Consider the following 15913-nt stretch of genomic DNA (forward strand, 5'->3'; position numbering starts at 1 on the left):
TCAGGGTCTCTTGTAAGGCAGGCCTAGTGGTGACAAAATCTCTAAGCATTTGCTTATCTGTAAAGGATTTTATTTCTCCTTCACTTATGAAACTTAGTTTGGCTGGATATGAAATTCTGGGTTTAAAATTCTTTTCTTTAAGAATGTTGAATATTGGCCCCCACTCTCTTCTGGCTTGGAGAGTTTCTGCCGAGAGATCTGCTGTTAGTCTGATGGGCTTCCCTTTGTGGGTAACCCGACCTTTCTCTCTGGCTGCCCTTAAGACTTTTTCCTTCATTTCAACTTTGGTGAATCTGGCAATTATGTGTCTTGGAGTTGCTCTTCTCGAGGAGTATCTTTGTGGCGTTCTCTGTATTTCCTGGATTTGAATGTTGGCCTGCCCTACTAGGTTGGGGAAGTTCTCCTGGATGATATCCTGAAGAGTGTTTTCCAACTTGGTTCTATTTTCCCCCTCACTTTCAGGCACCCCAATCAGACGTAGATTTGGTCTTTTTACATAATCCCATACTTTCTGCAGGCTTTGTTCATTTCTTTTTCCTCTTTTTTCTTTTGGTTTCTCTTCTCGCTTCATTTCATTCATTTGATCCTCAATCGTTGATACTCTTTCTTCCAGTTGATCGAGTCGGTTACTGAAGCTTGTGCATTTGTCACGTATTTCTCGTGTCATGGTTTTCATCTCTTTCATTTCGTTTAGGACCTTCTCTGCATTAATTACTCTAGCCATCAATTCTTCCACTTTTTTTTCAAGATTTTTAGTTTCTTTGCGCTGGGTACGTAATTCCTCCTTCAGCTCTGAGAAATTTGATGGACTGAAGCCTTCTTCTCTCATCTCGTCAAAGTCATTCTCCGTCCAGCTTTGATCCATTGCTGGCGATGAGCTGCGCTCCTTTGCCGGGGGAGATGCGCTGTTATTTTTTGAATTTCCAGCTTTTCTGCCCTGCTTTTTCCCCATCTTTGTGGTTTTATCTGCCTCTGGTCTTTGATGATGGTGATGTACTGATGGGGTTTTGGTGTAGGTGTCCTTCCTGTTTGATAGTTTTCCTTCTAACAGTCAGGACCCTCAGCTGTAGGTCTGTTGGAGATTGCTTGAGGTCCACTCCAGACCCTGTTTGCCTGGGTATCAGCAGCAGAGGCTGCAGAAGATAGAATATTTCTGAACAGCGAGTGTACCTGTCTGATTCTTGCTTTGGAAGCTTCCTCTCAGGGGTGTACTCCACCCTGTGAGGTGTGGGGTGTCAGACTGCCCCTAGTGGGGGATGTCTCCCAGTTAGGCTACTCAGGGGTCAGGGACCCACTTGAGCAGGGAGTCTGTCCCTTCTCAGATCTCAACCTCCGTGTTGGGAGATCCACTGCTCTCTTCAAAGCTGTCAGACAGAGTCGTTTGCGTCTGCTGAGGTTTCGGCTGTGTTTGTTATTGTTTACTGTGCCCTGTCCCCAGAGGTGGAGTCTACAGAGACAGGCAGGTTTCCTTGAGCTGCTGTGAGCTCCACCCAGTTCGAGCTTCCCAGCAGCTTTGTTTACCTACTTAAGCCTCAGCAATGTCGGGCGCCCCTCCCCCAGCCTCGCTACTGCCTTGCCGGTAGATCACAGACTGCTGTGCTAGCAATGAGGGAGGCTCCGTGGGTGTGGGACCCTCCCGGCCAGGTGTGGGATATGATCTCCTGGTGTGCCTGTTTGCTTAAAGTGCAGTATTGGGGTGGGAGTTACCCGATTTTCCAGGTGTTGTGTGTCTCAGTTCCCCTGGCTAGGAAAAGGGATTCCCTTCCCCCTTGAGCTTCCCAGGTGAGGCAATGCCTCGCCCTGCTTCAGCTCTCGCTGGTCGGGCTGCAGCAGCTGACCAGCACCGATCATCCAGCACTCCCCAGTGAGATGAACCCAGTACCTCAGTTGAAAATGCAGAAATCACCGGTCTTCTGTGTCGCTCGCGCTGGGAGTTGGAGACTGGAGCTGTTCCTATTCGGCCATCTTGCTCCGCCCCTCCATGGCTACAGTTTTCTGAAAGCTGATTGAATACTCAGTGACTTTAAAGATTAATGCGTGAAATAGTAACATAGCTCATAAAAACGTGGAATATTTGTTAAATTAAGATTATATATATAGGTATATACATATAATTACTTTTTAAAATAGAATTTAAAAAATCTTAACCACAGCATCTACAAATTTTAAAATATAACAATTATCTTGAAATTGCATACGATCAAAGCCATATAATTTTTATAAAAAATCTCACTCAACAGGTTATAGTGGAGATTAAATGAAAAAAAGGGCATGTAAAGCAGTTACCATGTATCAGTCAAATAAACATTCAATAAGTATTAATTTATACCACAATCATAAAATATGTGACTACCTTTTGATAACACAATGCACAATAATTCTTGGGAGGTAAGTGGCTGTCATCTACATATGCATGAACATGAACATACACACACACATATGCACACACACATCGACATACACACACACACACACACATATGGACACATACACACACATACACCAGCTGAGTGCAGATATGTTTGGAAACCACTGGATTCTATATCCTTTCTGAAAGTATTATAATCTGAGCTATCAAATCAATGTTATGAAAATAAAAAGAAAGAAACCCAAGTAATTTGAGTTTTCTTTTCTTTTTAATTTTTTTATTATTTTTTAATTTGAGACGGAGTTTAGCTCTTGTCACCCAGGCCGGAGTGCAATGGCATGATCTTCCATTTGAATATAAACACTTTCGTATAGCACAATTGGGAAAAACTGGTCCAGAAAGTGACCAATTTGGGTCTTTATGAATTTGCATGATTTATATAATAATTTGACATTTTAATGACTCAGGGTCCACAAATACCTAAATACAAAAGCTTAGTCATAGAAAAGATAATGGTTTGTTGTGTGGAATCCTTCAGATTTAGACAAGAACAAGAGCTGAGGTGTTTTTCTTAACCATGATCAATTTAAGGTATCCAAATTAAAATTATTCTGGTTAATTAAAAAAATGTGTAATCATTGTGCCACTTTTCAAAGTTAAAAATAACCCAAGGGATATCTACATGTATAAACTGAGGTATAATATCAGAACTTGTGATTTGAGTGATTTTGATAATCAAACAGGACAAATGTTACCCTATTTATTTTAGAAAAAACCATCCTGGACTCCCTTATTTAGGATTTTATTTTTTGAAAATTTTTTAAAATTATATTTTATTATGACTTGGTGGGGTAGACCATAATTAAAGTGGGATACATTTTTACATGTTTTGGCTCTACCATAAATTTTAGCATGACTTTAGAAAATAATAGAAATGCATGCATGCCTGCATTCTGTAAGGACTGCAATATCCTTTGGTTCAATGAAATTAGCATGGGAAGAGAACAGTTCCATTTTTTATCCTTTCATATATTATATTACAAATTATTTTTTCCAAACTAAAAAACTAACACAAGAATCCTATGTGGCTATCAACTGAAATCAATACAGATTTTACTTCGGATAGTTTAAAAAGCATTGCTACATTTTTAGATAAGCAGTGAAACTGAAATGAAAAGCTTCTCAGAAAAGAAATTTCTAATCATGTCAGTGTGTTTAACTCAAAGTTTTATCTGGGCTTCAAGTAGACCTAGAATGTATAAACCTGCAGATGAGATTAACCATGCACGTAACTTTGAGTTACTTTTTCATGTAACTTTCAGATTTTAAAAGTTGACATAGAATTTCCAAAGTTGTGAGCTTTCTAAAACGGTTGGGGAAAATTGTATTGAACTTTTATTCAAAAGTTATTTCTATTGAATATTTTACATTATTTCAAGAGAATATTAGGTACTGTACTATGCTGTATATAGGGTAGTATAATAAAATTAATAATTATAATAAAGAAATCAGGTAAAGTGGGAAGTCATACTGTGTTGTGTGGTCAAGATAAAAGCTAGGAAGCAAAACTGCTGTCAAATTATCCTACATAAAGGTAACTGAATATTGCAAGTTCAAATGTCAGGTCCAAATAACCAAAGCAAAGCAAAGCAAAACAAAACAAAACAAAAAATATTTTTATTTCATAACAACAAAAGCTGAAAATACATAAAATACACTTAATATACTATTGTGTTAGTAACCTTGATGCAAATGCATCACAGAGAGAAAGTCAGAGAAAGCAATTACTTAAGAAATTGGAGTAAGGCAAAGAGAGGTAAGTCCGACCAATCTGTCAAAGTATGCACACATCCAAACATCTGGGCTAATTCAGAAATAAAATCAAGGATCAAGAACAATGATCTGAAATGTCCTCAAAAGCTTTTAGGATATAGTAAATAGTAAATGTATAAAATTTCCTGCTGCAATACAATGTTGAAAGGTGAAGACTGTGACAAATATTAGAGCACATAGTTCACTGTTAAAAACAATAAACACTGGGTGTCCAAAACCAAAACCCAAACCTAAAAACCAAATCCAAACCAAGCAGATGAGGAAGGAAAATGAGGCTCTCAGACTTACAGCATTCTCCTGCTTCAGAGGAATATCTGGGGTACAACTCAAAAAAGAATTCAAGGTTATAGTTACGAATCAAATTCCTTAGTCTACATATATTCTGTTTTTCAATTAGGGGAGAATCCTCCACTTAACAATGTATGTGTGATTTATACGGCCGTCCCATTATATGGATTGAACCAATTGAGAACAATTTACACAAATGTTTTAGGGAACCATCATCGAAATTAATATGTCATGATACATAGTACCTTTTATTTTTCCCTACATAACTTCTCAAATTTCTCCACATTCAATTTGATAAGGACTTCGGCATCAATCTGCATTTAAGTTTAAACTTGCAGAAAATTGGGTTCTAAACGTGTAAGTCATACGTCAGCAGCAAAACATTATTTATGATTCTTAAGAAACAACTGTGACTTTGAGTCACAAATCATAGAGCTATTGAAACTCCCAGCTGGAAGGAACCTTGGAGACAATCTAACCTTTTATAGATGAAGAAACAGCTACCTAGAGAGATCAAGAAATTGTCAAATGGCTTTGCAGTTTAATAGTGAAGGCAGGATTAGAACTTGTGTCTCCTGACTCCAAAATGAAAACTTCGCCACTATCTTCCACTATGGCTTATTGCTTCTCATAATATATAACAGATTAACAACAGAGACTTTTTTGTATTATGGCCTGCCAGATATGTGTTAAAAAGTTCTACTGAACTGAATATATTAACTCTAAAAATGTTGATTTTCTCTTATAGTAAATTATAGCAATGTTGACAGTGTTTTAATAACTCCAATATGTTTTTTGAATATTTGGATGGTAAAAAGCCAAATTTTTTCTTCATATGGTAGAATTACATAATGATTTGGAAAAACATACTCCTAAAGTCAAAACCAAATTATTAGTACTTTTTTCCCCCAAGTTCATTATTTAATATTTCAGGTAAATTTATAAAGGGATTGTGAAAGTATGGAATGTGGGAGTGTGGAATTTACAACAAAAAATTTCAGAAAAGCTATAGTTTAAAATCACTAGCTGAACATGTTTTTCTCCCTTTATTATTTAAAAAAAGTTTCTAAACTACAAACATTTCAAGAACTTGTGTCCTAATCTTAAAAGTCCATCTTCTTACTGGAAGATGTGATGAGCTAACTTCTGCTAAGTATAGATTCTGGTGTTTCCTTGTTTGTTCTGGTAATTTAGCTTTTAAAATTTATTTATTCCTGTAAAAAACTCTTTAAAATTCAAAAGTAAAAATAACAGAGAATAGTGGAAAATAATTTTTCCTTCTGCTGAGACCTCAAACTAATTATCCTCCTTGTATCAAACACTGATTTAGGTTTGTGATTATACGTTTAGAAATATTTTATGCATTTATAAGCATACATACTCATTTATTATATACATGTGTGTTAATATATGTACACACATATATACTATATATAAAAAATATATATACATACACACGCACACACTTGAGACAGGATGTTTCTCTTTCTACAGGCTAGAGTGCAGTGGAGCGATCGTGGCTTACTAAAGTCTCAACCTCCTGGGTTCAAGTGATCTTCACATGTCAACCTCCCAAGTAGCTGGGACCACAGACATGCACCAACATGAGTGGCTAATTTGTTTATTTATTTGTTTTTGTTTTTTTTTTTTTTAACAGATATGGGTCTTTCTATGTTACCCAGGCTGGTCTCAAACTCCTGACCTCAACCAGCCCTCCCAACTCAGCCTTTCAAAGTGGTGGGATTACAGGCGTGAGTCACCACACGTTTGTTTTATTTTATATGCTAAAGAAAGCATTCATTAATATTTTCTCCTTAATATTTATTGTCCCAAAAAGCCATTTTGGAAAGAAAAATGTCTGATCTATCCTTTTCAGTAACAGACATTAAATTTCTTTGTCATATTTTAAGCAAGTCTATATGTGCTCCTGATTGCCCTGTATGTGCAAGGTAAGTAGGACATACAGAAAAAAATCAGGCACAGTGACCACCATAGAGAAGAACATTGACAAAACTTGATATCATTCTTATTCTATTTCTAAAAGTATTATCAAAACACTGGTTTGATACTAGGAGACCCTCTGTTCTCACACATTTTCTTCTGACATTAAAATAGAAATGCCATTTGGACAAAATTCACTAAATGTTTAGGGATTTAGCTACCTATTTCAAAAATTGTTGTTGCTTTTTTTTTTTTTTACTAGGTTTGGTGAAGACTTAAAAAATAATTTTGATAATCTTCATATGGCAAATAAGCAGTTTGATGTATTTCTCTCCTTCTTAACACAAAGTTCCTCTAATAAAGCAACCTCTTTTATTAAGCCCAAATCCAAAACTTTAGTTGATCCAGTTATGTATTTGCTGTTTGTATGTTCACGAGAATCATATAGAAGCTTAGAAATGATATTATTATTATCTAGAGGAGACTGAATATAAAATATTAATTCACTTACTCAAGTAAAGAATGTAGCCAAATAAATGCCACTCACACCTTTTCATTGGCGATTGAAATCCCTATTTAAGTGACTATTTCAGTGGCTATTCTCAAGGAGATTTGGAGAGAGGGCTTATAATACATTAACTTGTGGTTAGTGTTCTTATTAATGCCTAATATCAGAGTTCCTTCTGAAGGGGAAAAACATTTTGATAAGTGTTGAAAAATGTTCCATTAAAGTACTAAAAGAACTTTAATAAAATGCAATTAAAGAGATGCTGGAAATGAGAGATATTAACTTTACCTAAAACTAGTCCATTTTCTTAAATCAAAATGGTATTTATGAGAATACTGACTCGTGGAAATTTAAATAACGTCTTGTTATAAAAAGTTTGAGAGTGGTTAAACCCTGTTAGACTGGCTACTTTATTTCAATATTTGCAATTTAATTTAATTTAATAAAGCTATTTGCATTGTATCCTTTATAATCAAGATTTAGTATTTTCCAAACTAACTTGTTTTAATAATTATTTTTTATTCTAGGGCATCTTATGGGATTAATGCTCCTAGAATGTACTTCCACACAGTGTTTGGAACTTGGATTTTAGCTACAGGATAGTGCCGTGGGCAAATAATTCATGGTACCCTGAGGGCTTCCACTGTGATTTTGTGGACCATCTCTCTTTCCCCAGGTCAATGATTAACAGGTATCTGAGAATTCTTCCAGTGAACCTAGGGGAGAAAATTGTTGGTTTATCCTTGCTCAGATACCACAGAGAGGCTTTTATTTTAAGAACCTTGACACCTTTTGTAAATACAATTGGCAGTTGGAAGAATGAAGTGTATTAAATTTAAAGATTGTTTTCTAACCACAGGGGTCTAGGCCAAGCCACTGGAAGGATTGGTATACCATATTTCTTCAGACATTTGCTTCAGTGTTTTATCATTCTCAGTCACTTGCTTTCCCAAAGCAGAAAGAACAGAAGGAGAAGTAATTAAATACAATTTCTTCCTCCTCTACAGGAAACCAAGATGACAATGGCAATTTGTTACCTTCTGGAAATAAGGGCGCAATTAAGAGAGAAATAAATCTTCAAGGATTTTCCTAAATCTTTAACTCGTTTTACAGCAGCCTATTACCAAGTGCTAGTGTGTATATTGGCTTCATTTGGAACATTGTCTTACCTATATTTGACACCTAATAACTTTGGTGATGAATTGATTGACTGAACAACTGCTGGCAAAAAGAGTAATAAGATGTAAAAAGTAAGAGTTGAGCAGATTTTAAGATAATGTGATTAATGCTCTTTGTAGAAACTTAGAGGATCCAACAATCCACATTCATATAAAGACTGTGAGAAACAGATGCAACAAAGATTTACGAAAAGGCTTCTGTTTTCTGTAGTCAGGCTCTCACTTAGTTACCTAGGTGTATGTAGTGTGTCCCTGCCTCATAGATTACATCAAACCCGTATTGTTGTACTCAGTTCTGCTAATAAAACCTCAACTTGTTTTGCTCTGCCTGAAACTTGATCTTGGGCATCTATGTAATATTCTCTAGTATTGACTACGCCTTTTTTTTTTTAATCTACCTTTCTTTCAATTAGAGCTCATGGTTATAATATTACATCATATTAAAGATATTTTTAAATATTAAATGAACAACATGTCAGAAATGCTTGTTTATAAACACACAATTACATCACAGGTGATAAAACAGATGGATAATACTGAAACAATGTAAATAAGTTATTTAATATTTGTGATTTAAATGTTGTGAAATTTAATCATGAATAAGCATTTAATTATAATAAACTAAATACTTTTTATTAAAACTTTATTTTTATATTGATATAAAGATGTAGAAAGAACAGTAGCTATAAATCTTGCTGTTTCTTGGTGTTTTCTGAGTATCCTTTTCATATGTGTACAAGCAAAGGACATTTAGACTATAATTATTGCTAACTGTATATTAGCACAAAACAACACTATTTTTTAGAATACTTTATCAGATGCTATCTTTTGTAGCCAACTTCCTAATCTTCTACTTCAATTACATTTTTAAAAAGGTGTACCAAATATCAAAATATTTACATTTCACATCTCAGATGCAAAATTTTATCTTATTTTCTTTAAACCAAGATACTCAACGGGTAGACTAGAGACCCATGGGGCTGCTTGGCATCTTTTTGAGGAGTCTTCAAAGGCAAAACAATTTCTAAATATTAATAAGATGATTTTTTTTACTCACTACCATTCTCTCATGAGTATATAGTCATAATATTCTAAGGATTTAGAATGTGTGAAGATTTCATATAATAAAATATTTTAATATATGAATACCTACATAACTCAGTGACTAATATTTTCCAAATGACTGATGCATGATGTTACAAAATCACTCAAGGTAAGAGATGCAGTCAAATTACAAGATTGAAGTGTGTATTTTAGAAACAATACAAAACGTTTTTGTATGTGGTTACAGATTTCTCATTGAAACTACTTTTAAGAAACTACCACTTGATGAGATTTGGTTTAGTATTGCAGAGGTCAAGAAAAAACTTCCCTTTTGTCCTCTGAAAGTTTGCTGATAATCACTGGCAAAAGGCAGATTAATAGGAGAAAAGGCCTACAAATTTATTAACATGTACCTGGGAGCCTTTAGAATGAAAACCTAAAGATATATGGGAAATTGTGCATTAATGATTGGGTTCGGCAAAGCATAGACAACCGTGTAAAAATATGATTAGACAAAAAAAGTGTAATCAAATGTTAATAGACTGAGTGGGGAAACCGAGCAATACTTGTCTATCTAGATTCTTGTCCTCTCTGAGCATGTATTGCTTCCCTCTGGGTATGGGACAGGACCTTTTCTTGATAAGGGTTTTATGACCTACAGTGAAACAAAGCAGGTCAAATAATTTCTTTATGACCAGTTTTTACACAGAAAGGCAAAGGAGAAGATAGAATAATATTTTTAAGTTTTATGGCTGGCTGTGGGGAAATGGAGTTCCAGTGTTTATGACCTGCTTGGAGAAAGAGATTCTACTTTCTACTCTAGCTTAGGTGGACAATAGGACTGACAGGCAGGAGAGCAGGAGAAGGTCAGAGAAAAGCTTTGGCTTCTGAGGCTGCTTTTGAGGCCATTGTTTTGGGGGGAGATATATATATATATATATATATATATATATATATATATACACACACACACACACACACACATATACACACACACACACACACACACACACATACACATACACATATATATATATATATATATATATATATATATATTTTTTTTTTTTTTTTTTGAGACAGAGTCCTGCTCTGTCGCCCAGGCTGGAGTGCAGTGGTGCGATCTCGGTTCACTGCAAACTACGCCTCCATGTTCAACTGATTCAGCCTCCTGAGTAGCTGGGATTACAGAAGCTCGTCACCACACCCAGCTAATTTTTGTATTTTTAGTAGAGACGGGGTTTCATCATGTTGGTCAGGCTGGTCTCGAACTCCTGACCTCAAGTGATCTGCCTTCCGAAGTGCTAGGATTACAGGTGTAAGCCACCGCGCCTGGCCAGGGCATTGATTTTGAGTCCCTACAGCACCTGATAATAATATTTTCTGTCTGAAAAGGCTACTAAATACCCCTTTGTATTTCAACTATAAATCTTGGAAGGCTAAATTTATTTATCATAATCCAAGAAATAAACGTGTTATAAAAGATTGAATGCAGAAGGAGATGTGATAATCTAGGTGTCTTTCATTAAGGTAGATTTTTTTTCCCACTACTATTTGGAAAATATTATTTTTTTCATTAAACTATGCTATTTATACTAAAACATAGCAGATTTAGTATTATCTTTAAATTAATTAATAAGTAGTTATTTTGAAGTTCACAATTTAAGTTTCATCTAGTTAATATTGATATGTATAGCCCACATAAAGAAAAGTTCTTTGTGGTCCTAAATAACTCTTAAGAATGAAGAAAATATGCTGTAACCAAAAAGGTTGAGAAACTCCATCTTAAAAAAAAAGTCATCATGCAAATCAAGAAATTGAACATGTGTATATCCTTATTCTAATGTGGCTACTTCTCTTGTATTTAATCCCCATAATTGTTTACATTCAAGCCTTTGTGGATTATTACTCTCTGTTAGGCTTCTGTGCATCTTCCTTTCAAAAAGAATTTTCAAAAATATACCTTTATCCTTTGTTGGTTTGTGTTGTAGGAATTCAGATTTCCAAAGTACTGAACAGTCTTCCAATTTTAAGCTCCACACATATTCATCTCCCTGGAAAGTATGCTTTTTAATCTCATTCTTCGAGAAAATTATCTCTGCTATCCTTACTACTTGGCTTCCGTATGCCTTGTTTTCTGTATACTTTTTGATATGGTTTGGCTGTGTCCCCACCCAAATCTCATCTTGAATTGTAGCTGCCATAATTCCCATGTGTTGTGGGAGGGACCTGATGGGAGGTAATTGAATTGTGGGCAGTTTCCCCCCCAATACTGTTCTCATGATAATTAATAAATCTCACAAGATCTGATGATTTTATAAGGGAAACCCTTTTCACTTGGCTCTCATTCTCTTTCTCTCTTTTCTGCTTCCATGTAAGACGTGCTTTTTGCCTTCTGCCATGATTGTGTGACCTCCCTAGCAGCATGGAACTGTGAGCTCATTAAACGTGTTTTTCTTTATAAATTACCCAGTCTCAAGTATGTCTTTATCAGCAGCTTAAAAAGGGACTAATACAATTCTTTAACCACTCATCAATCAAAAACTAAAGAAAATAATTTCAGGTGAAAACAAGGAGGAACACAACTCAGACTGTGTCTTTCTGAATAACAATGTCTGCTCGATTCTCCCTTGGAGATGGCAGAAGACACTTAAAAGCATTTTTTTTTTTTCTGCTAGCTTCACAGCATCTGCAAATCACACAGTTGTTACTTTTTACTACTCAAGTCTTCTCCATAAATTTTAGAATCAATTGGTGAGAAAAAGGATGGTAGGTAATAAGTTCTTTTATAGGAATATTTGACCAGATACCTTGGGATTCATAATATTTGATATTTAGTGCTTTGTGACTGCAAGTTAAGCCAAAATTTAATACAATCAGATAGATCATTTCATCTAGGCAATAAATATATCAGATTTTTTTGTGAATTTGATCACATGGTCTGTGTATTTCAATAACTGCTCCTCTGTAATTTTATATCAGCTAATAGAGACTTTATATAAACTGCTACCAACTATAAAGGCTCAAATTTAAAATGACACTAAAAAGTTAATGATTTTCTCCAAAATGAGTACAGAAGAACAAATCCTGTGAAGAGAAATGACACTTATAAAGAAATATAGGAATAAAGCTAAATTAACTGACTAAAGAAGTACTAAGGGTATTTGAAAAAGATAAATAATATAAATAAAGAGGTTGAAGAAAATTAATTTAACATGATTTTAGAGGTAAGAGAGGTTAAAAAAGAACTGGTAAGTCAAATTTAATAGTAAAATGTTAGCAAGTCCTTCAAGTAACACTTTACTTGTGAATTGGTTAATACTGATGTTTGTTGTCTTTTACTTCCAGAAAAAACAGGATATAAATTAACAAATATTAAATATTTTGAGCACTGAAGTCCTATTTTCAGTATTTTAGGATCGAAAAGCACTTCTAATATATTTAACTTGGAAACTCTACAGTTATCTTTCAATAGCTGAGAAAACTGTGACCCATGAGCTCCAAAGTCAAAATATGGATGCTTGGTTTTTACTCTTACTCATAGTTCATTGTTTTACATTTTACTAAAATTATACATTTGCATAAAATTTTAGTAAATAAAAAATAACCTGGTAGAGGAAATAAATGGACAAAAAATGGCCAAATAAAGATAATAGTTTGTGGGTTTTTTTGGTTTTTTTGTTTGTTTGTTTTTACAAAACTAAACATGCAACTACCATTTGTTCCAGCAATTGCACTTTTGAGAATTTACCTCATAGAATAATAAAACTTAAGTTCATGCAAAAACCTTATATAGATGCTTATCACACCTAATTTTTGTAGCCCAAATTGGTAACAATCCATACAAGTTAATGGTTACACAAGCTGTGCCACATCCCTACCATGGAGTGCTATTCAACAATACAAAGGAATATACTATTAATACTGACACACATTATCTTTTTGACGAACTTTAGCCAGGCTTCTCTGAGCTCTCTTTCGACTAGAACTAAACCTTGGCCTATGAAGATTTGAACAAAACAGTAACATAGGTTAGTTTCTAACAGCTAAAGCTACATTCCTAAAATGACCCTAACTCTCCTTAAATATCACCTGAGAAAACTGAAGGCTGAGAGACAGGGGCTAATATTAAAGACAAGTTCCCTGTCTCCCAGTCTCTGTTGGAGGACAGGAACATAACTTCGATTAGCAGCAGTTAACAAACGAAGATGGGTTTCACATACAACAACTCACTTCTCCCATGTTTGTAATGTTTCACTTCCCTAACCCTATTGAGTCCCTTCTTCCTTATTCTGTCATTCCCTCCTTAAATTCCCAATCACCTGTCTATGCAAATTGCATTTCAGCTCATGCTGCTCTTTTTCCTACTGCAATAATAGCTTGCTGATTAAAATCTATCCTTTCTACTCTAACTCACGTCAGGCTTTGTTTATCTTTGACAATATATGTAACATTCTGGATTATGAACAGAGCAGGAGCACCGTCATCTCAGACAACCACTGCCACTTTTAAGTTCCAGCTCCCTTTCTAGCCTCATGCATTTCAAGGAAATCACTTCTCTTCTGACTACAAGCAGACAGAAAGAGCAGACAGTAAAACACAGGAGGTTGGGGGAAGTCTCTTGGGTAACTGCCAAACTTCACCCTCACACAACAGGCCCCAGTAAAATAGTGGGCCTTAATAAACGCATTCCTTTCCCTTCAGGTGCACTAAGCAGACTCAGGGGATATGCCTGCAGCTGCAGGAAGATGTATGGGAACAGACACATAACTCTCCCTCCCAGATAAGCACAACAAAGAGACACAGAAGTAGTCCAAGCCTCTGATAAACTCTCCCACCTGAATCTTTAAAAACTCTTAGTCTGGGCTGGGCGTGGTGGCTCACGCCTGTAATTCTAGCACTTTGGGAGGCCAAGGCGCGCGGAATACGAGGTCAGGAGTTTGAGGCCAGCCTGGCCAATATGGTGAAACCCCGTCTCTACTAAAAATACAAAAAACTAGCCGGGCAAGGTGGCGCATGCCTGTAGTCCCAGTTACTTGGGAGGCTGAGGCAGAATTGCTTGAACCCTGGAAGCTGAGGTTGCAGTTAATGGAGATTGCACTACTGCATTCCAGCCTGGGCAACAGAGTGAGATTCCATCTCAAAAAAAAAAAAAAAAAAAAACCTCTTAGTTAGTCTTTAAGAGAGTGTGGCTCTGACTTCACTCGTCCAGACACCCCTTCAGGTTTATTTAAAATAAGCTTATCCCTGTTGACTGAAAACCCACTCTTCATGTTTCACTCCTCTTTCTTTAATTCTTACAGATCACCCTCCAGCGAATTATGTTGAGTGTAAAAAAAAAAAAAAATCCCAACAGATTATATACTGTAAAATTCTATTTGTATAACATTCTTGGAAAGACAAGATTATAGAAATGGAGAACAGATTCAAGGTTTCTGGGGGTTAAAGTCAAGGTGCGTGGGGATGGGTGGAAGGGAAGTGAGTGTGGTTACAAAAAGGCAAGATACAGGGCCCCTGTGGCAATGGAATTGTCATGCATCTTGACGGTATCAAAGTCAAAGCCCTAGCTTTGATACTCTATTACAGTTCTGTAAGATGTTACTATGGGGAAAACTGAGTAAAGCATATGCTATATTTTTCTGTATAATTTCTATAACTTTTTACAAACATATAATTTACTCAAAGAAAAAATAAAAGTGCATTTATGATCATTAGAAAATGTATAGAGCTATATATTTAAAATGTATGATAGATCTTCTCCAAAATTTATGATTCCATTATGTGTATCATTTTCTTTTACAATTTCTCAGTTGTGAAATTATATTAAAAGCATTGTTTCTCTCAGAAGCTTTTACTATAAATGTCAAGCAACTTCTTTGTTGTTACTTAAGACCTAAGAATATGATGTATATTACACATCATAAACATATGATGTATATTATCTTTTGAAGAGGTAATGCAACATGAAAATGTTCAATAGATATGTGATATTGAATGTTATTTAACTTCTCTAAACCTCTTTAATCAAGTCAGTAATGTGTGATAAATGTACCTAATACCATAACGTACATCTTTGAGGAAAGAATGGCATGTTTATAAGGTACATATAGAGATACATTGCCACATGGCAAAACTCAAAACTCAGTAGTTACAAGTACTATAAGTACTATTTATAAATGAGTTTCATTTATTTGAAAGAGAAAATCAGATTAGGAAGCAATTAATTTAAGGAATTATTTCAAAACATTAGCTGTGTGTGTGTGTATGTGTGTGTGTGTGTATATATATATGTATGTATATATATTTATTTATATGTTTTTTAATCTAGAAAGAACATAAATCATTCTTATTCTAGGAACACAACATAATATTTCCAATTCACTGTAACAATTCTCTATAGTATAATGTTAACTTGCCTACCAGTGAGCATTCAAAATGATTGAGAATGATACTTCATAATCTACTAACATTCTATTGCAAATAGAGTATTCTGTTGTGAAAGTATTCTATAAATGAATAAGAGATATCTCTCTCTGACTTCTCTTCTGTATTCTTTTAAATAAAATTCCAGTTTGATTGAGATATAATTAATAAAACATGTATATATTTAAGGTGTAGAATGTGATGATTTTATATACACACACACACACACACACACACACACACACCCCAAGCTAATTAACATATTACCACCTTACACAGTTATTATTGTATGTATTTCTTTGTGTGTGCGTTTGCAGTAAGAATGCTGAA

At 35.0% G+C, this 15913-nt stretch overlaps 1 protein-coding gene across 4 annotated transcripts in view; it reads right to left on the reverse strand.

Moving 5' to 3' along the window:
• Positions 1 to 15913, reverse strand: part of LOC105496640 (protocadherin related 15) — a 1825405-nt gene that overhangs the window by 1711900 nt on the left and 97592 nt on the right. The window contains exon 3 of one of the 4 annotated variants that reach the window (XM_071069552.1): positions 1883 to 2002. The exons of the other annotated variants lie outside the window; for them this stretch is intronic. The gene's annotated coding sequence lies outside the window, so the exon portion shown is untranslated. The remainder of the gene's footprint in view (positions 1 to 1882; positions 2003 to 15913) is intronic. 4 annotated transcript variants of the gene reach the window in all.

The sequence above is a fragment of the Macaca nemestrina genome, chromosome 9 (assembly GCF_043159975.1).
Source record: "Macaca nemestrina isolate mMacNem1 chromosome 9, mMacNem.hap1, whole genome shotgun sequence".
Taxonomy (NCBI): Eukaryota; Metazoa; Chordata; class Mammalia; order Primates; family Cercopithecidae; genus Macaca; species Macaca nemestrina.